Raw genomic sequence first — 19972 nt, 5'->3', positions numbered from 1 at the left:
TCCATACCAAACGAAGTTCAGTTGCCGTGAAACATTTTGGTCATTTTTTGTGACAGCCCGAGACCGACGTTCGAGAAGCTTCCCCTTTTCTTTCCGTTTTCGTCGTGTGGGTATTTTCAGTTGCCGCATCATCATCGCATCATGCGCATCATCTGCATTGCATCGGCATCTCCGTTGCCGCCAGTTTTCAAAACTTGCATTCGTTAGTAGTCGCCGGTTCTCGTCGTTGTCCGTTCCGAGCCCGACCGCACTCGCACGCGCCCGCGGCACCGTCGAAACCCTGTTTTTAAAGTGCGTCCAAAACTTCCTATGATCGAGGTGAAACTTGGCACGCGGACGCGATTAGTTATAGCTAGGCCGCCTGTCGAATTTGGTCGCGATCGGAGACCGTCTGGTACCCGAACGGTCGACCGTAGCGGCACCGTCTTCGGTTATTCGTCGGTCGTCTGTCGGCGTTTTTAAAACCGTGCCGCCGCCGCCCGTTCTCCCTCTCGTCTCCGGATATTCCCTCTACACACCGAACGCGACTGGAGGGTCGAAAAAACCCCAAATACCCCCCTAACCTAGCCCCATCCTATAAATAGACGCCCTAACCCGCCTAATATGGCTAACCCTAGCCTCTACCTCGAGATCCGCACAAAACCCTAATCCCCTCACCCTCTCTCCCTTGTCCCCCACCTCCAGCCGCCGCTGCCCGCCCGAGCCCGCGCGCGGCCCGCCCGAGCCCATCTCGGCCCGAGCCTGCCGCGCCTCCTCTGCTCCCAGCGGGCTCGCCTCGTGCGCCGCCGACCTCGGTCGCCAGCAGCCGGCGGGAGGTTCCCCGAAGACGGGACCGCCTCCAGTGACCCGAGCCGTAGCTCCTCGTCGCCGTTCGTCGTCTCCCGCGACCCCGCCGTCCTCCCGGAGCGCCGCCTCCCGCTGTTGTACGTGCTCGCTGCCGGAGCGCCGACCTCTGTCGTCGGCGCCTGTCTCCTCCGCCTTGGGAAGCCGCCCCGGCCCGGGTCCGGCCAGATCCGGCTGGCTCCGCCCCTCCCGTCAGCTCGACCTCCCCCTGCAGTGCCTCCTTCCCCGCCGTGCCGTCGCAAGCAGGGCTGCCGCCAGCAGCCCTGGTCGAGGAGGACGACGCCCCGTCGGGCACCGCTCGCCAGGGATCTCTCCGCCGTTGTGGGCCGGCCCAGCTGCGCGCCCGATCGCCTACAGTGCCGGCCCACCTCTCCACCGCAGCGCCGCGTGGGCCTGTTCTCCTCCAACCCCCAGGCCCATCTGCAGGCCGGCCTCCTAGGCCGTGGTGAGCGCCCTGCCTCTTTCCCTCGCTCTAGCGTATGTTAGTTTTATGCCGCATGTCCAGTTTCGGCCCGGTAGGCAGCTCGGCCCGTTAGAGACTTAGGTTTTCTTTTTCTTTTTCGGTTTAGTTATTTTCAGGTTTTAGCTATTTATTTAAACCCCCGTAACTTTTAAACCGTAAGCCGGTTCGGGACGTGTTATATATCGTTTTGGGGTAGCTTCGCGAGTAGAACACGAATATCCAACATGCATATTTGTTTGACGCCGTTTAGGGTGCCTAATGCTTTGTTTTGCGTGCTGTTACAATAGGTTCCGATCCGTAGTTATTTTCGCGCGTGTCCGGGTTGTTCGTATGACGTAGAATAAATGTCCATGCCCTAGGGAGCTATTTGCCATGCATTTTAGAGTTGTCATTTGTATTTTTGCGTGTAGGGATTGCCCGTTAGATTATTTTTTGTATCTAGGTTTAATTCTCCCGCTTTAATGTGTGGCATTATTTGGTGTTGCAAGCCCCACATATTTTATATGTTTCCGGGGTAGAAAAATCCCGTGGATTTTTCTATGCAATTAGTTTTAGCTTTTGAGGAAGTTAGCCCGCGAGATATTTTGCCGTGGTACCCTTTTGTTTAATTCGTAGGATATATTCCGTGCCTCGTTTGAATTAGTTGTCAACTAGAGAGTTGATCTCGGATGTTTTGATTAGCCCTGGTATTTTTAGTTGCAATAGAAATGCATGTGTTAGGTGTTGTTTGACTGCCCTCAAATTGCGTGAATAGTGCTGTTTTAGAGGAGCTGAAATATTTCTAAGTCTGGAATCTGGTATTATTTTGTTGCTGTCTTGCCTTGCTTGTATCATGTGATCTGTAGCTCTTTTGAGGTTGGCCCAATGGGGTTAGTTGTTCCCCTTATGTTTCTCTAGCATGCTGTGAAGTTTCATGCCATTTGGAGTCCTGTAGCTATAGGTTTTGCTGCTGTCAATATGCCTTCAGGCTGAAAACTGCACTTTCATGAGGTGTTAATTTCACTAAGTCTGAAATAGTGTGTGAGATGCCATCTTGTGTCTTCTTTTCCTAGAGCTCCTTGCTGCCATGCTAGTTGTTGTTAGTTGTTTGTAGTAGTGCTTCTTTCCCTCTTTCGTGCCATGCCTTGCTTGAGCTTATCGGAGTTGTGTAGCCGAAGTTGTGAGGCGTATAAGTTGCTATGTGGCTGTTTTTGGCAGATTGTAGTCATTGCTTGTTTTGCTCGTAGTTTTCGAACCGTAGCTCCGTTTTGATCGTGTCCTACATGAAACTTGCTTAGAATCTCGTGTAGTTTCATCTTCTCTTGCGGTTTGTATGCCTTGAAGTTCTCGTAGCCGCCGTTGCACATATTTTGCATTCATGCCATCATATCTTGCGGTGCTTGTATCTTTTGAGCCGTAGCTCCGTTGGAGATGTTCTTTACGTGTAGGTTGCTTTCCTTGACGCGTAGGATCACGTGAATCTATTTGTTTTGCTGTTTAACAACCAATTAAATGCATTAATTCAGATCTGGACAGAATTGTAAATTAGCACGTGGGGTCATTTCGGAGGTGCTATATGTCATTTCCGACCTCACTTAAAATGCCTAGATAAGTAGTTTAATTACGCTTCACCTCTTGCCATGCTTAATCACATTTAATATTTCCGTGTACCTAATCGGGATAGCACTAAATAAATAGACGTGGAGTTTCGTCAATATGCAACTCGTGCATATTGAACTTCACTTAATGTGTAGTGTTTGGTTGTGTGAATTGTCATGCCATGACTTGCAAGTGTTCTGTAGCTCATGCATCATATGTGTTGTGCATCGTGTGGTGAATATCGTGTGTTGATGCTTGTTTCCGGTTTCCCCGTCTCGAAAGAGTTCCGCAAGCGTGTCGGATGTGAGGACCCGTTCGTCTACGACGGTTCGTCTGCTTCACGGAGGCATTCTTCTTCCAAGCGGGATCTCAGGCAAGATGATCATTTCCCCAGATACCACTACTATCATTGCCATGCTAGTTTTATCGCTTCTATCGTTTATGTCACGTTGCCTACCACATGTTAAATATCAGCCTCTCCACAATGCCATGATTACCTTCAACCTGTTCGACCTAGCAAACCACTGATTGGCTATGTTACTGCTTGCTTAACCCTGTATTAGCGTTGCTAGTTGCAGGTGCAGATGCTTCCATGTGATAACATGGGTTCCTTGTTATATCACCATATTAATGCTATTTAATTTAATGCACCTATATACTTGGTAAAAGGAGGAAGGCTCGGCCTTTCTAGCCTGGTGTTTTGTTCCACCTTTGCCCCCTTAGTTTCGGCTACCGGTGTTATGTTCCATAAATGAGCGCTCCTAACACGATCGGGGTTGTTATGGGGACCCCCTTGATAATTCATTTTAGATTAAGGCTGGTCTGGCAAGGCCCAACTTTGGTACTACATTTGCCTAATCACCTAATAAAATTGCATAGGGACCCGCCGGCACCCGCGGACTATTTTAATCAACCCCCGGGCCAGTGCTCCTCATGAGTGTTGGTCCAAATTGGCAGACTACGGGGCCACCGCGGGGCAACCCGAGGTTTGGTACTCCTAGTGTGACCCATCCGTCGTGTCCTGAGAACGAGGTACGCGACTCCTATCGGGACCGTCGACACGTCGGGCGGCCTTCCTGGATTAGTTTTACCTTTGACGAGATATCTTGTGCATCGGGATTCCGGTGATGCTTTGGGTAATCTCAGAGTTGAGGTTTTCCATTAGGGAGTCCGACGAGATCGTGAGCTTCGTGATTGAGGATTTCTATGCGGCTTGTGGTAATTTGTGATGGACTAGTTGGAGCACCCCTGCAGGGTTAAATCTTTCGGAAAGCCGTGCCCGCGGTTATGTGGCAACGTGGAAACTTTGTTAACACTGGTTCTAGATAACTTGAAGTTAATTAACTAAAATGTGCCAACTGTGTGCGTAACCGTGACTGTCTCTTTCGTGAGTTCCTTCTCCGATCGAGGACACGGTGGGGTTATGTTTGACGTAGGTAGGTGTTCAGGATCATTCACTTGATCATTTGTAGCTCTCGTCCGTTATGCGTAGATCTCCCCCCTCTCACCTCTTGTACTCGTATGTTAGCCACCAAATATATGCTTAGCCGCTGCCGCAACCTTACCACTTAACCTTGCCTCACCCATTAAGCTTTGCTAGTCTTGATACCTTTGAAAATGAGATTGCTGAGTCCCCTGTGGCTCACAGATTACTACAACATCAGTTGCAGGTACAGGTAAAGGTTGCTTGACGCGAGCGCGTTGATTGATCATTTGGAGTTGCTTCTTCTTCTTCTTCTTCTTCTTCGATCTAGGACGGGTTCCAGGCCGGCAGCCTGGGATAGCAAGGATGGACGTCGTTCTTCTTTTGTCGTTTGTTTTCGTCCGTAGTCGGGCCCTGCTCTTACTCTTGATGATTATGTAATATACTGATGTGACTCTGATGTAGCTTGTGGCGAGTGTAAGCCAACTCTTTATATATCTCTTCTTTTCAGTACATGTAATTGTAATGATATCCATTCTTGCGACACGACGAGATGCGCTTCTATCCCTGACGAGGCCCTCGTGCCAAATTGAGGATAGGGTCGCATCTTGGGCATGACAAGTTGGTATCAGAGCCAGCACCGACCTAGGAGCCCCCTTGATTGATCGAACATGGCCGAGTCGAGTCTAGTGAAAAACTATTTGAGTCTTAGTTATATATCGGAGAGTAGGATTCTTTTTTCTCCTCTTCTATGCTCTGGTGAGGAATCTCGACGTAATAATTTACTCTACTTCTCTTCCCGCTCAAAAAATTTAGGATCACGCGGATATTCTTGCAATCTATATGATGCCGATGTGACGGAGTTCTGTCTTGGTGCCTCCTGTCTGACTTGATCTTCTTCCGGGGAGTTGAGCTCCAGGGGATTCTTGAGCACATCGTTATCATTCAGATTTCTTAGTATCTAAGAACGAAGGATGTTCGTAATTGCTTCAATACTAGTAGTGGCGAGATAACCCCGATGTCCCCAGTACCGGTGTAGATTGTTCGGGGGTACTGCCATACTCTGTATCGTTGTGATCACGAGGGTCTGTTGTAGATGAAGGTCCGAGATTCTGGCCGTGTGTTGACGGATGTTATACAAGTGACGGTTTAGTATAGGAGTTGTGTGATATTACTCCTTGTATCCGTGTACCAGATTGCATGACCAGATATTTCGGGAATTCATAGGTGGGAATTCAAGTAGTTGCTTATAGGACAATCTTCCAAAAAATGCATCATGTTAGGTTGGGGTTCGACATCTAGTGGATTCGTTTGTTCATGGTCGACTTACAGCGGTACACGTTGTGTCTTAAAGAGTCCTTGTAGCTTGCTACGACTCGGGGACGCTTCGTATGTCACGTGCACTGCCTTGCACTTGATGGCTTCTGTAAATCGTGCCCGTGCGATCCTGTCCACGAAAATATCGAACGGAAATCTTTCTCATGAGTTTGTTCTGGCTTGTTTCGTAAGCCGCATCCTTTGTTTTGTTGAAATATGGTAATTCAGTTGCTTCGATGTCAAGTGGTGATTCCAGATCTTTTTTAAGAGGCGTTCTCATATTTTTATGTGAGAATGCAAATCCTTTTGCTTAATCAGTTGTCTTATCAATTCCTTTCAACCGGAGTCATCGTATCAAGTCCTTCCAACCGGTGTGCTTCTCTTCAGTGAATTCTATCCTCTCCAGTTTCGTAAGATCATTCTCTCATTCTTACCGGAGTTGTCTCATCTGCCTCAAGTTGACTTTGTTTTTCCCCGCCCTCCCGCCCTTTTTCTTCAGTGATTGGATTTCATCCAACTGCATTTCATATCAGTGATGCTTCCGCTATCTCTTCTTTCTTTCGTAACCGGTGATTCATCGTGAAGATTCTCAGGAGCTTCGTGTCATATTTGTTCAATTTTGTCATCCTTACCGGTGAATTTAATTCAGCTATTCGTGTTCATCATATCCTTTTCGTGCTTGTAATTCTTTCCTATGTTGGAGATTCATTTTAGCCTATCTTGTTTATTCAGTTATCGCTATTCCATCTGGAGCGTTGAAGATGTCTCGGAGTTTCGTGTTTTCAATTCTTTTAATTATTCCGGGGTGCTAACCTCATCTAGTATTCTTATTCCGGTGCAATATCTCTCGTTTTAGCAATTGTTTCAACGGTGGTTTCTTTGAGTGGGCCCATAACCCACAGGTTTTCCCAGGATCTTCTCTGGCTCTTTTAATCATCCAGAGATCTTTAATTCATTTCAATTATGAAGTAAGTATGAATTTCATCAGTCATATCCCTTTTTCAAGATCTATTTGAATTAATTCTCATATTGGTTCAACCTTTCATTCTTCTTTATTCCGGAGTGTCTCAGCTATTCTTGGTGTTGTTCCTCGTCTTCATTCTCAGCTTGCAGTCTGAAGGAGTGTTTCTCTCGAATCTTGGTTCATTATCTCGAAGATTCATCATCTCAGCTTCGTGTATCCTCTCATTTGTTCCAATCATGAGCAATCCCTTTCGTGCTATCCGGTGCTTCTCTGAGTTGTTTTTATTTCTCGTTCCTCCGAAGGCCATCATTTGAGAAGATTCTTCGTTCTGAGCTTTCAGCTTTCATCCTCAATTCTTCTCAATTGTTGCCCCTTCGTTCGTCTCTTGATTATCCGGTGCCTTGTTCAAGTTTTCTGTTAGGTGGATCATGATCTCTTCATTCTCGCGTATCTCCATTAATTCGTGGTGTTTCCATTCATTTGTGAAATCTCACCGGTGCTTTCTTCAATTTTGGCCTCAAGTGGTGCTTATCTCTATGCCTCTTCAAGATTCATTTCTAGAGGAATAAGTGGTATGCTAAATCCGTTGCTTGTCATCAATTAAACTTGATGAAGGATGAGCATAACATAATTCTTATTCTTGTTCTTCCTCCTTCCAAGAGATTTCAATTCTTCTTCCGGAGTGGCTCTTGATATCAATTTTTTTTCTCAAGTGCTTATCTTTCTTTTCCGGAGTTCTAAGTTATCAAGTATCTCTTTGTGAAGCTTCATCTATATCTTGGCAAGGTAATAATCTTATTCTTGTCTACCTTCATTTCGTTGCATCGTTCATTGGTATACGGAGGTCCTTCTTGGTGGTTATCTTCATATCAATTCCTTGATCATTTGTAGCTCTCGTCCGTTATGCGTAGATCTCCCCCCTCTCACCTCTTGTACTCGTATGTTAGCCACCAAATATATGCTTAGCCGCTGCCGCAACCTTACCACTTAACCTTGCCTCACCCATTAAGCTTTGCTAGTCTTGATACCTTTGGAAATGAGATTGTTGAGTCCCCTGTGGCTCACAGATTACTACAACATCAGTTGCAGGTACAGGTAAAGGTTGCTTGACGCGAGCGCGTTGATTGATCATTTGGAGTTGCTTCTTCTTCTTCTTCTTCTTCGATCTAGGACGGGTTCCAGGCCGGCAGCCTGGGATAGCAAGGATGGACGTCGTTCTTCTTTTGTCGTTTGTTTTCGTCCGTAGTCGGGCCCTGCTCTTACTCTTGATGATTATGTAATGTACTGATGTGACTCTGATGTAGCTTGTGGCGAGTGTAAGCCAACTCTTTATATATCTCTTCTTTTCAGTACATGTACTTGTAACGATATCCATTCTTGCGACACGACGAGATGCGCTTCTATCCCTGACGAGGCCCTCGTGCCAAATTGAGGATAGGGTCGCATCTTGGGCGTGACATTTTTACTGGACCAAAAGAAGACCAATGAGCATCACAAGAAGGCTTGAGGCCTCACGAGGGGACTACAAGCTAACAGGGCACAACCTGGAGGCGCTCTGATAGCTTGTGCCTCCCTCGTGGCCCTCCCGACTCCATTATTTGGCTTATAAATTCTCATCTACCCTAAAGACACCAAAGGGAGTCCCGAAACACTTTTTACGCCATTGCAAGTCTCTGTTCCGACGGGAGGCCATTTGGAGCTCCGTTCTAGCACCCTGTCGGAGGGGGGATCGATCACGAAGGGCATCTTCATCAACCTTGCTTCCTCATAATGATGTGTGAGTATTCCACCACAGACCTACGGGTCCATAGTCAGTACCTAGATGATAATCTCTCTCTTTGAACTTCAATACAGTGATCCTTGCATCTCCGCTTTGATCCATATGATGTAATTCCTTTTGTGTGGTGCGTTTGTTGGTATCCGATAAATTGTTGGTTTATGTTCAGATTATTCATGATAAATATTTGAGTCATCTCTGAATACTTATATGATTCTTTTGTTCATGATTATGATAGCTACGTAATTCACTCTGATCTATTGAAATAGTTTGGTCAACTAGATCGATATTTCTTCGGTGAGAGAGGTGCGTTGTGGCAGGTTTAACCTGGTGGATTTATATATCCTAGTGACATAAGGGGACAAGATGTGTCTTTGTGTTGCTACTACTACGGATAAAACGATGGAGTTTATTCATATTGGTTGAGTTTACTTTGACTAAATCATGTCATTGTTCTCCATGCATTACTCTGCTTTACATAATACTCTAGATGCATGCTTGATAGCGGTCGATGAGTGGAGTAATAGTAATAGGTACAGGCAGGAGTCGGCCTATTTGTTTATGAACGTGGTGCCTATATACACATGATCATTCTCGTGAATATCGCATAACTATCCGCTTTTCTGTCAATTGCCCAACAATGATTTGTCTACTCATCGTATGCTATTTTTCCATGAGAGATGACATTAGGAAAAGCTATGCCCCCCAGGTCTATCCACAACATCTAGATAAAACCTTCAATACCTTGCTGCCATTTACTTGTGTTTATTTTATCTTATTATCTACGGTTATCTACACACCTCACTCGCTTGCAAATAACGAGAACAAGAGGATTAACAACCCTCTTGCCCGTGTTGGATGCAAGTTGTTTGTTCTTTTGTGTGCAAGCGCTAAAGACGGTCGTGGTTGATATTTCTATTGGTTTGATAAATCTTGGTTTCATAACTCAGAGGAATACTTACCCACATTATGCTGCGATAACCCGTTTTCTTCACGGAAAATCCAATGCATATCACAAGTATCAGCCAGGCGTGCTGGTCGCCGTGGAGCGCACCGGCTGCCACGTGCACTAGTCTCCGCGGGCGCGCCGTGCTAGGCCAGCCCCGCGTGCACTCGTCGCCGTGGGCGCCGCGGTGCTGGGCTGTCCGCCGAGGACATGCCAGCCACAGCGTTCCCTGGTCGTCGCGGGCGCGATGGCCGCCGAGTGCACTTGCCACCAGGCATGCTGCCGCAGCGTGCATGGTTCGTCACGGGCAAGCTGGTTGCCGCGGGCACACTTCCATCGCGTGCACCGGCCGCCGCGGGCGCTTCATGCGGGGCTAGCCGCCGCGTGCACTGGTCGACGAGGGCGCCGCCATGCTAGGCTAGCCGACGCGGGCACGCCGGCCACAACCGCGGGCGTACTTTCACCGTGTGCACGGGTCGTCGCAGGCAAGCTGGCCACCACGGGCGCGCTACCACCCGTGAACGGGCAGCGGGGGGCGTGTCGTGCTAGGCTGACGGCCTTGCTGGGTTGGCCGTTGCGTGCACTGCTTATCCTGGGCACGTCGTGCTGGGCCGGGCACCGCGTGCACTGGTCGCCGCAGGCGCACTACCGCAGCTTGCACCGGCCGCCGTGGGTGCGTCGTGCTGGGCTAGCCGTCGTGTTGGTCCAGCCGCCGCGTGCATCGTCTGCTGCGGGCGCGACGTGCTTGGCTATCCGCCGCGTGCATCGGCCGCCGCAGGCATGCCGTGCTGGGCTGACAACCGTGTTGGTCCGGTCACCGCGTGCACCGGCCGCCGCGGGTGCGCCATGCTGGGCTGGCCGTTGTGTTGGTCCGGTCGCCGCGTGCATCGTCTGCTGTGGGAGCGACGTGCTGGGCCGTCCGCCACGTGCATCGGCCGCCGTGTTGGTCCAGTCGCCGCGTGCACCGGTCGCGCGGGCACGCCGTGCTGGGCTGATCGCCGTGTGCACCCATCGTCGTGGGTACGCCATGCTAGGCCGTCCGTCGCGTGCACCGATCGTCGCAGGCGGGCGATGTTAGGCCGGTCGTCGCGTAAACAGGCCGATGCGGGCGCGCGGTGCTCGGCCGGCCGCCCCGTGCACCAGCTGTCGCTGGGCTAGTCGCCGCGGGTGCGTTGCCGCTGCATGCACTGGCCGCCACGGGCGCATCGGCCGTCTCGTTCGTTGGTTGGCTGGCCAGTGGGTGGCCGCCGCGTCCGTGTGCTGGTCGAGCGTGTAGGTCGTCGAGGGCGCGTCGACCGCGGCATATGCACGACTTGTCCGATAAAATGCCACAGATAGAGAAATAAAATAAGGGAGTGAAAGTGAGGGATGCGTTTGTTTGAGAGAGAGAAAATGAGAATGAAACCATACGCGTCCGGTTACTGACCGATGTTTTTTTTCGAGAGTACGTCAATGGCGTACCATAGTTTTATAGAAGGCAGAAAAAATATTTACAAAACGCTAGCGTAGAATGCGAACATTCGAGCCAGCCAACTCCATACAAACAGACTAAGGCTACTGTCTCACAAAACGTTGGAGACGTCCTACTCCTATCCCTGCAGTCCTAAGATCCTGCACCTCCTTCCCGATTTGGCCCAACAGTTGCGTAGGGTTCATGATTTGCCACGGCCTGTTGAAAACCCGGGCATTTCTGTGCTTCCACAATGCCCAGGTCATGATAATCACCAGTGTATCAAAACCACGCCGCTCGGCGCGCCTGAAGTGGCCCCTCGTCCGAAGCCACCATTCCGTCAATGTATCTTGAGGCTCGGGAGTCCTGATTTGGATGTTGAGCTCTTGGAGACCTAAGTACCACACCTCTCTTGCGTATACACATTGGATCAGAATGTGCTCGATATTGTCTTGGTCCTGGAGGAAAATGAAACAAGGAGAGGGGTGATATTGCAATCCATGTCTGGCGCGGCGATCCGAGGTCCATAAACGCCGCTGCGCGACCAACCAAGCAAAGATTTTGCACCTAAGGGGTGCCCAGCTCCTCCAAATACACTTTGCAAAGGGGACCCTCTCCAAGCCAGTGCACAACCTTTGGTAGGTAGATCTCGCCGTGTACACTCCTGATTTGTCGCAGGGCCACGAGAAGGCGTCCGGCATCTGCGCGTCCCTCTGTACAGATCCAATCGCGTGCACCAGATGCATAAGTTGGAGTTGGGCCGTGAAGGAGACGTTGCCATGTATGTCCGGGAGCCATCTATTGTTAGTCAGAGCCTCCAGAATCGTCCTCCGATTGCGCGTGCGAGTATCTACGCTGCTATGAATTGGCGGTGCGATGTCAAAGATCGCAAACCCATGAATCCATCTATCCCTCCAGAACAGCACACGGCTTCCAACGCCCACCTTGATCAGCACGAGGCTGCCGAACACCTGCCTTGCCGACTGATCATCGGACATGGTAATACCTTGCCACGGTCTGCCTCGGTCTGTTCTACGGAGCCATTCCCAGCGAACTCGCAGCGCCAAAGCATGCAGTTGCAGGTTCTTCACGCCCAGACCACCGAACTGGGTCGGTCGACAGATGGAGTTCCAAGCGACCTGACAGTGCCCTCCGCTAACCTTTTCTTTTCCTTTCCAGAAGAAAGCTCTCAACCAGCTATTGATCTCTTCGAGAACCCAGATCGGTGCTTCCATCACCATTAAGTGGTGGACGGGCCTAGCTGCCGCAACAGACTTCACCAGCACTAGCCTGCCGGCCCGCTGAATTAGCCCTCTCTGCCACGCGGGCACGAAGCGCTTGGCTTGGTCCAGAAGGGGTTGCCATTGTGCCCTGGTGAGTTGCCGGATCGCCAGCTGTAGTCCAAGATATCTACAAGGGAACTCACCCGCCTGGCATTGCAACACGTCCGCCACCCTCAGCTGATCTTGCTCATCCCCTCTGATGAGAATGGCGGAGGATTTGGCGTAGTTGACCTTGAGGCCGGATGCCTCGCCGAAGATGTGTAGAGCGTTTCAAACGAAACTCATGTCCTGCGCCGAAGGCTTGATGAATAGGGCAACGTCGTCGGCATAAATCGATAGACGCTGCATAGCCGTGACTCCCGTGAGCGCACTGATAATGCCATCCGATTCTGCTTTGTTGATGATGCTAGTTAACACGTCCATCGCGATCATGAATAACAGGGGCGAGATGGGATCTCCCTGTCTTAAGCCCTTGGCATGCACAAAACTCCTTCCGGGGACTCCGTTCACCACGACCTTGGTGCTCGCCTAGTTGAGTAGCGCAGCCACCCAACCAATCCACTTGTTGCCGAATCCTTTTGCGCGAAGGGCATCAAAGAGGAACGGCCACGCCAAGGAATCGAAGGCGCGCGAAATATCCAGTTTGAGGAACACTCCGGGATCACGACGAGCATGAATTTTCCTAGCAACTTGGCGCACTAGCAGGAAGTTATCGTGCAAGCTCCTTCCAAGAATGAAGGCGGACTGATTGGCCGCAACAATATCCTTCATACTCTTCCTGGCTCTGATCGCGAGCATCTTGGCGAACAATTTGGCAATGCTATGGGGCAGACTGATGGGGCGGAAGTCTCCAGCCTCTTGAGCGTCCGGTTTCTTCGAGATGAGAATGATGTGGGCACGATTGAGCTTGTTGAATCCTCTGCTATCCCCAACGAACAGCTTGAGCAACACGGACATGATATCCTGCTTGATGATTGGCCAAGCACGGTGGTAGAAGGCCCCAATAAATCCGCCCGGTCCCGGCGCATGATCCGCGGGTAGCTCTTTTATGGTGCTCCAGACTTCTTCCTCCATGAACATCTGCTCAAGCTCTTGAAGATCAGTGGCAGGAATCCCAAGGAAATCAAGGTTCAGGCCAGATTCCCTCGCTTGGGCACGTCCAAGAAGCCCTTCATAAGCTTCAGTGTAGATCTCCTCCTTCCGATCCTGGTCAGTGTATATGACGCCATTGTGCCTGACATGAGCGATGAAATTCTTCGATCTCCGTCCGTTTGCCACAACTTGAAAGAGCTTGGTGTTCGCATCCCCCTCCTTGATCCATCGGATCCTCGATCTCTGTCTGTCGATAGTTTGCTCCAGCGATGCGAGGCCTAGCAGTGCATGCTTGAGGGTGCGTCTGAGCCATAACTCTCCAGGGGAAAGCAACCTGGTTTCCTGAACTCTATCCAGCCTCACAATTACCTAGTTAGCCACCGCCATCTGAATCTTTATGTTTCCTGTTTTGCGCTGCCCCAGGCCTGAAGGGTCGTAGCAGTGTTCCTGAGGAGAGCATCTAACCGCTTAAATGGGTCCACAATCCCCTCGTCACAGATCCAGGCCACCCTGACGGCCTCCTCAAATCCATCCAGCTTTGTCCAATAAAGCTCGAAACGGAAACGCTTCTTGGAACAGAAAGGCACACTCGTGGAAAGGTGAAGGGGCGCGTGATCCGAGATGTTGGTCGAAAGGGCCTAGAGCGGGCAGTCCGGGAAACTAAGTTCCCAATTGGCAGAAACCAGCACTCTATCGATCTTCGTCATGGTCGGTGAATCTCGCTCGTTAGACCAAGTAAAACTCCTTCCGTGCATGTAAAGCTCTTTGAGCTCGTGAGCATCAACAAAACCTCTGAACCGCTGCATCATCCTCCTATTGAGATTGGCATTACTTTTCTCGGAAGCACAGAGAATCATGTTAAAGTCGTCAAGTACCATCCATGGCCCTTGGCAAGCTAGCCTCCTGGCCCGAAGCTCCTCAAGAAACGCATTTATAAGCTCATCTCCTTGCGGCCTGTAAACCACAGTGATCCACCAATTGGTACCGTCCTTGCTATGAACCATGCCACTAAGGGAGTTGGTGTCGTGCACTAGTGCATCCATATCCATCACCGATCTATCCCAAGCAAGTAAAATCCCGCCACGAGTCTCAGACGCAGGTAAGTAATCGAAACCGTCGAAGGATGGACCTAAACATTGGAGAACCACAAATTGATCCAGTACATCTAATTTAGTTTCCTGGAGACACACCAAATTCACCTTAGCTACCTGCACAAACTCCCTAACCGCCGCCCTCTTCGCAGGACAATTCAGCCCGCGCACGTTTCAACATAGTATTTGCGGGTTTATATCCATAAAGAAAGAAGCTTCAGACTCCGGAACCCGCCAAGCGCTCAAAGCGCAAGCACCTCCGAGGCCGAGCCCTTCTCCAGAACATCCATGGGCGGCACCTCTTTCCCGAAGAGTGCCGCGATGACCCGGACATGCTGATCCCGAAGAGGGGAGTCGAAGATGTTCTGCAGCTCGGTAACCACCGTGTCGTCCACGTCCAAGTCATCCGGGACGAGCCCCAACGCTCTCATGAGAACATCCTCCGCCTGGCTGGCCTTGTTACTCTTATGCTCCGAAAGCTTCTTGCTGCCACGGGTGCATCGACGAGGGGTGAAAGGTTCAGCCTCCGCCCGAAGGTTGGAAGCTTGACTTCCTTGAGAAGGGGTGGGGCCAACCTCTTCACAAGACTAGAGCAGAACCATTTTAATTTAGCGTAGGCAGCTGATTCCTGGGCGGACATGCCATCGAGACCAAGGGGGTGAGCGATCTGCCTGTCCGAAACCTCTGACAGATGTTTGAAAAGTCAAATTATGTGAAGGCGGTTGTAGATACTTTTGTATAAAGAAACCAAGGGAGTATGAATTTGGGGTGCCTGGTATCAAGGCGACGGCTACGGATGCGGATATTTGAGGGATAACTGGTCACTGTCATGGGATAACTGCATACGTCTCATAAATGTGAATAAAGTTTACGAGCAACAACATGAATTGTACTACCAATACCAGGTGAAGCTATGTTGCACATTCATGTCAAATTCCAATTTTCATACTCTAAAGGATTTTAAGCAGCAACGGCCACTGTTGTTGTTGTCTCCCCGCAAACACACCACCCTGATTATAATAAAGTTCAAATAATCCTACTATCAAACAGTACATTTTTCCTTTCTACTGTAGATTTGTTTTGAACAAAAAAAAATGTTTTGAACAAAAAGGTGCTTGTTTGCACATGATACGTACTTCCTTGGTAACATGCCGTTCAGTCTGTTGCTCAAGAGAGACGTTAGTATCAGATTTATTAGAATATACATCTGCGGCGTTGATGCACGATCCGGCAGATTGTACTACGTGCTCGCCCCAGTCCATGGCCATCCTAAGAAGGTAAAAAGGGTAGCGTATAGGAAATAATTTATTGAGGAGGAGCGACAGAGGTTTGGTATTTGCAGGTGGCTGCCAACGTCTTTATTCCCTGCCACACCACCATGAACGCAACTCACCATACACATGCCATGATGGAGATTTTGTCCATGCCGAATCACCGCAGAACTAATAACCTACTCCTTTAAGACCTCAGAACTCGGATTGTTATTATATGATGATGATGACGGTGAAGTTGGAGCTGAAAACCGTGTCGGCGCGCCTGATGATTCTTTGCGGCGATAGTTGATCCATCCTGGGGAGATGCAGCTCAGCAGATTGAATAAAGTGGGGCGAGGAAGAGAGAAAACAAGAGGAAGGGATGGAGGTTCCCTAGATCCTTTGCTTGCGGCGTGCGTGCGTGCAGCCAGCGTACCTTTCTTTGTGGTTAAGTTAATCAAAAGCCCATGTGGGGGAGGGGATCATTTCGATGGGGTCCAAGTCGCCGTGTGGGTCACCCGCTGACTCATAGTACTCGTACCCGTACTGTTTAACCCTCCTCGCTTTGGCAACGAAGACTAACATATCTTTGTGGCGCTATCATGATCGAATGACCAATCACTTCCATGCTATGCTGGCTGTAGTATTTTGACGGGAATTTACATGAGCCGGCCAGGAGGGTGCGTGGTCGGTTAGCTTAACTCACTCCGTCTCCTTGACCTTCTCCCACTGCCTTGAGGTTATTATAGGAAGTGACTAGTGAGTAAGAGCAACTGCAACCGAACTTCGTAAATATGACACCTTAAAAGTCCGCAAGTATGCCAATTTAGTAACTGTACATGCCGGTTTTGAGTTCTTATTTGTCCGTTCGTTCAATCATATTTTCTAATTTATTTTTCATATGCCCGGTTATTTGCACATGATTGATTAAGATGAAGAGAAAGAAAGAAGAAAAGATAATATGGTCTGAGATGATGCCGCGTCCTACATGACGGAATGTGTGCACATGAGCGCGTCCGTAGGCCCTTGTATCCCTTTTATATTTATTCTTAATTCTTAATATAAAGGTTCGTGGACAATCTAAATGTATAAAGATGATACAAAAGGTTTGATTGAGTTATTATTTTTTCTCATGTCTGATCATTGAACTGAACAGATAGTTGATGTATGAGAGATGAATTTGAGGCACCGATTGTAGATGCTCTAACAACGAAGATTTGGTTTTCTCATGAGTAGGTATGATTGTGTCTGAAAAGAGCGAGACCGCCGCGCCGTCCGCAACAGAAGAGATCGTCGGCCCATGCGCAAACGGACTCGAAATGGTTTCACAAAACATGTGCGGGGTCGATCGGTCTGATGTGATGAGCACGGCCACGCAGAATCAGTTCCCATGACCCCAGCGTGCCGGGACACCGACGGGCTCTGCGCCTTGACCCTGCGTCGACCACCCAGCTATTAAATTTCACACGCATCATCAGAATCCAGACCCCATGCACATGTTTCATCAAACGGCCGTGAGTACGCACGGACACGGGGTTATGTTTGGAACATGCATGCATGCATGCGTGGGCGCCCGCAAGGACGCAAATGAGGGTCGCGTGGATGGTCGTCCACTCATCATCGCCAAGCATGTGATCCTGAAAATAATACTCAGGGAACTCCAAAGAGAAATATGTCTTCCATGCGCAATAGGTCGCGGTAGAGTGATCTAGGGTCATCCGGACATGATTATCGATGTTGAGATCACAAATGAGAGTGGCGGGTGGTGCTTCGGGGTTCGAGCCGAAAGAGAGGGAGGAATGTGGCGAGGCCATGTGCATGGCTAGGGTTCGTGGCTTAGGGTTTTGGAGGAGGTGGGGATGCGGCGGCTGGGAGGATGGGCAGTGGCGGCAGGGGATAGCGGCGGCGCCGGTGGCCGAGAGGAGCGACGGCGGGCGGTTGGAAGGCGGAAGCTTTCGGGATCGAGGGAAGAAACCGATACCATGTAGAAGTGCATGCTCTAGCCAATGCAATCAAAAGACTCTGTGGCCTCTATCGACGGTTTTGTTGCCACAACAGCGAACTCGACGTCCTCGGCGCCCTCCACTATTACCGGTTCGGCTGCCACGACAGCGAACACGGCGAGCTCCGTCACCGGCTCCGACCCGATCGGTGCTTCGTCGGCCACGGATGACTTGGCCACGACGGGATCTTCGCCACCACCATCACCCGTCGACACGTCGGGACCACCGGCTCCGCCACCACGTCACGTGATGACTCGCTCCCGGGCTAGGATTCATTGCCCGAGTAGGCGGTACTCCAGCGATGCGTATCTTCTTGCTGCCTCCGCACCGTCACCTTTCCTATCGTCAGCTCGAGCCACTTTTCGTGACCCTCACTGGCTCGCTGCAATGCAGGAAGAGTTCGACGCTCTTTAGTGGAACCTTACTTGGCAGCTCGTTCCTCGACCTCGTCATCCCAATGTAATCGGTGGAAATGGGTCACCCATCATAAAACTCGTCCGGACGACACTCTTGAGAGGTACAAGGCTCGTTGGGTGGTTCATGGGTTCCGTAAGCGCGCATGTGTTGACATCACCGAGACATTTGCACTAGTGGCCAAACCGGGCACGATCCACAGTGTTCTCCAGCTTACGGTTTCTCGTGCATGACCGGTACATCAGATGGACGTATCCAACGTGTTCCTCCGTGGTCATCTTGCCGAACAGGTTTATTGTCAGCAACCTATTGGTTTCGTCGATGCCACCCATCTAGACCACGTGTGTTTGCTCTCTCGTTTCCTCTATGGACCCAAGCAAACACCCCTTGACTCGTATAAGCATATTGCCGCATTTCTTCAGGAGCTTGGGTTCAGTGTCACTCGCTCAGACGCCTCATTGTTTGTGCACCATCATGGCTGTGCAACTGCATACCTCTTGCTCTATGTCGACATAGCATCCCAACATCATCTTCAGCAGAGCTGCTTCACCAGATCACCACTCGGTTGCGCGCTGAGTTTGCTATTAAGGACTTGCTCCCCTTGCACTATTTCCTCGGCATCGAGGTGGTTCGGTGAGCTGATGGGTTTTTCCTTCATCAACAGATGTATGCTCACGAGTTGCTTGAGCGTGTTAGCATGCTCAATTTCCATCATGTTGTCACTCCTGTTGATACGAAGGACAAGCTCTCCGCATTTGATGGATCCCCAGCTACGGATGCTCCTTTTTACCTTTCCATCGTTGAGGCTCTCCAGTACTTGACGCTCACCAGGCCAGATTTGCAGTATGCCGTTCAACAGGTGTGTCTCCACATACACTCTCCTCGAGACTCTCACTGGACCATGGTGAAACGGATTCTTTGCTACAGTCGTGGTATTCTGGCTCATGGTCTGACATTACGATGTCTCCTTCAACTGGCACGATGGCATACTCCGATGTTGATTGGGCAGGTTACCCCGACATGCGGTGCTCTGCCTCCATCTACTGTGTCTACCTTGATCCTTCCCTCATTTCGTGGTCGTCTAAATGACAACCTACGGTATCGCGCTCTACTGAGGAGGCAGAGTACCGAGTTGTAGCCAATGCTGTCGTCGAGTGCTCATGGATTCGACAGCTACTCCATGAGATACATCATGGCGTCTCACAGGCTACGATGATATACTGTGATAATGTATCCGCCATCTATCTTTCTGTCAACCCCGTTGATCATCATCGGAGGAAGCACATCAAGCTCGATATTCATTTTGTTCGCGAACATGTCGTTCTTGGACACATTCGTGTTCTCCATGTTCCGACGGCAAAACATTTGGCTGGTGTGATGACCAAGGGATTGCCTGCTTCTACATCTGTGGAATTTCAATCCAGTCTCTGTGTCTCCCGCGACGCTTCGACTGCCACGACGACCGGAGAAGGGGGGGAGGGGGTGTTGAATATACGATGTGTAATATTTTTTGTAGTCTAAGCCAACCTATTATTCCTTGTATAGGTTAAGGTTGAGTCACGTATCATACATGATATATAGGTGTATTTTACACCCTGATTAGTATATCGAGAGTTACGTCAAGCCAATCTAAGGGAAACTAATTGTTTTCCTCTCTTCCCCTGGCGGCTGAAATGCTAGCCGCCATCAGGAGAGGACAATCTTCCAGCGTTGTTCTTCGATGGCTCTCCTTCGCCGGCGACTTCGATCGCCGATGGTGAGGAGAGTCGTCGGATTCATGCGTGTGGATCATTTTTAGTCCTTGCAGTCTAGGTTTTTAGGTTGTTCATCGTCTTTGCTTCGGCAGGGGTGATGACGACGCTGAATAAAGATTATACGGATCCTTCCCTCATGAGGCCATCGGTCCTATGGTTGGGGATGGATATGGAAACCAGTCTGTTCAAGCAAGGATGGCGTGGCGACGGCGGCATCCTCGTGGTGGGCCTGTGTCCTCGGGCTCCATCGTTGCGACGACGTTTGCTCCAGCGTCGACGCAGAGCTTGGGAGGTAGTCCAGGAGCGAATGCAGATTGTGGT

Source organism: Hordeum vulgare, chromosome 5H (assembly GCF_904849725.1).
Source record: "Hordeum vulgare subsp. vulgare chromosome 5H, MorexV3_pseudomolecules_assembly, whole genome shotgun sequence".
In the NCBI taxonomy this organism is placed as follows: domain Eukaryota; kingdom Viridiplantae; phylum Streptophyta; class Magnoliopsida; order Poales; family Poaceae; genus Hordeum; species Hordeum vulgare.
Note: the sequence above shows the minus strand (reverse complement) of the source record.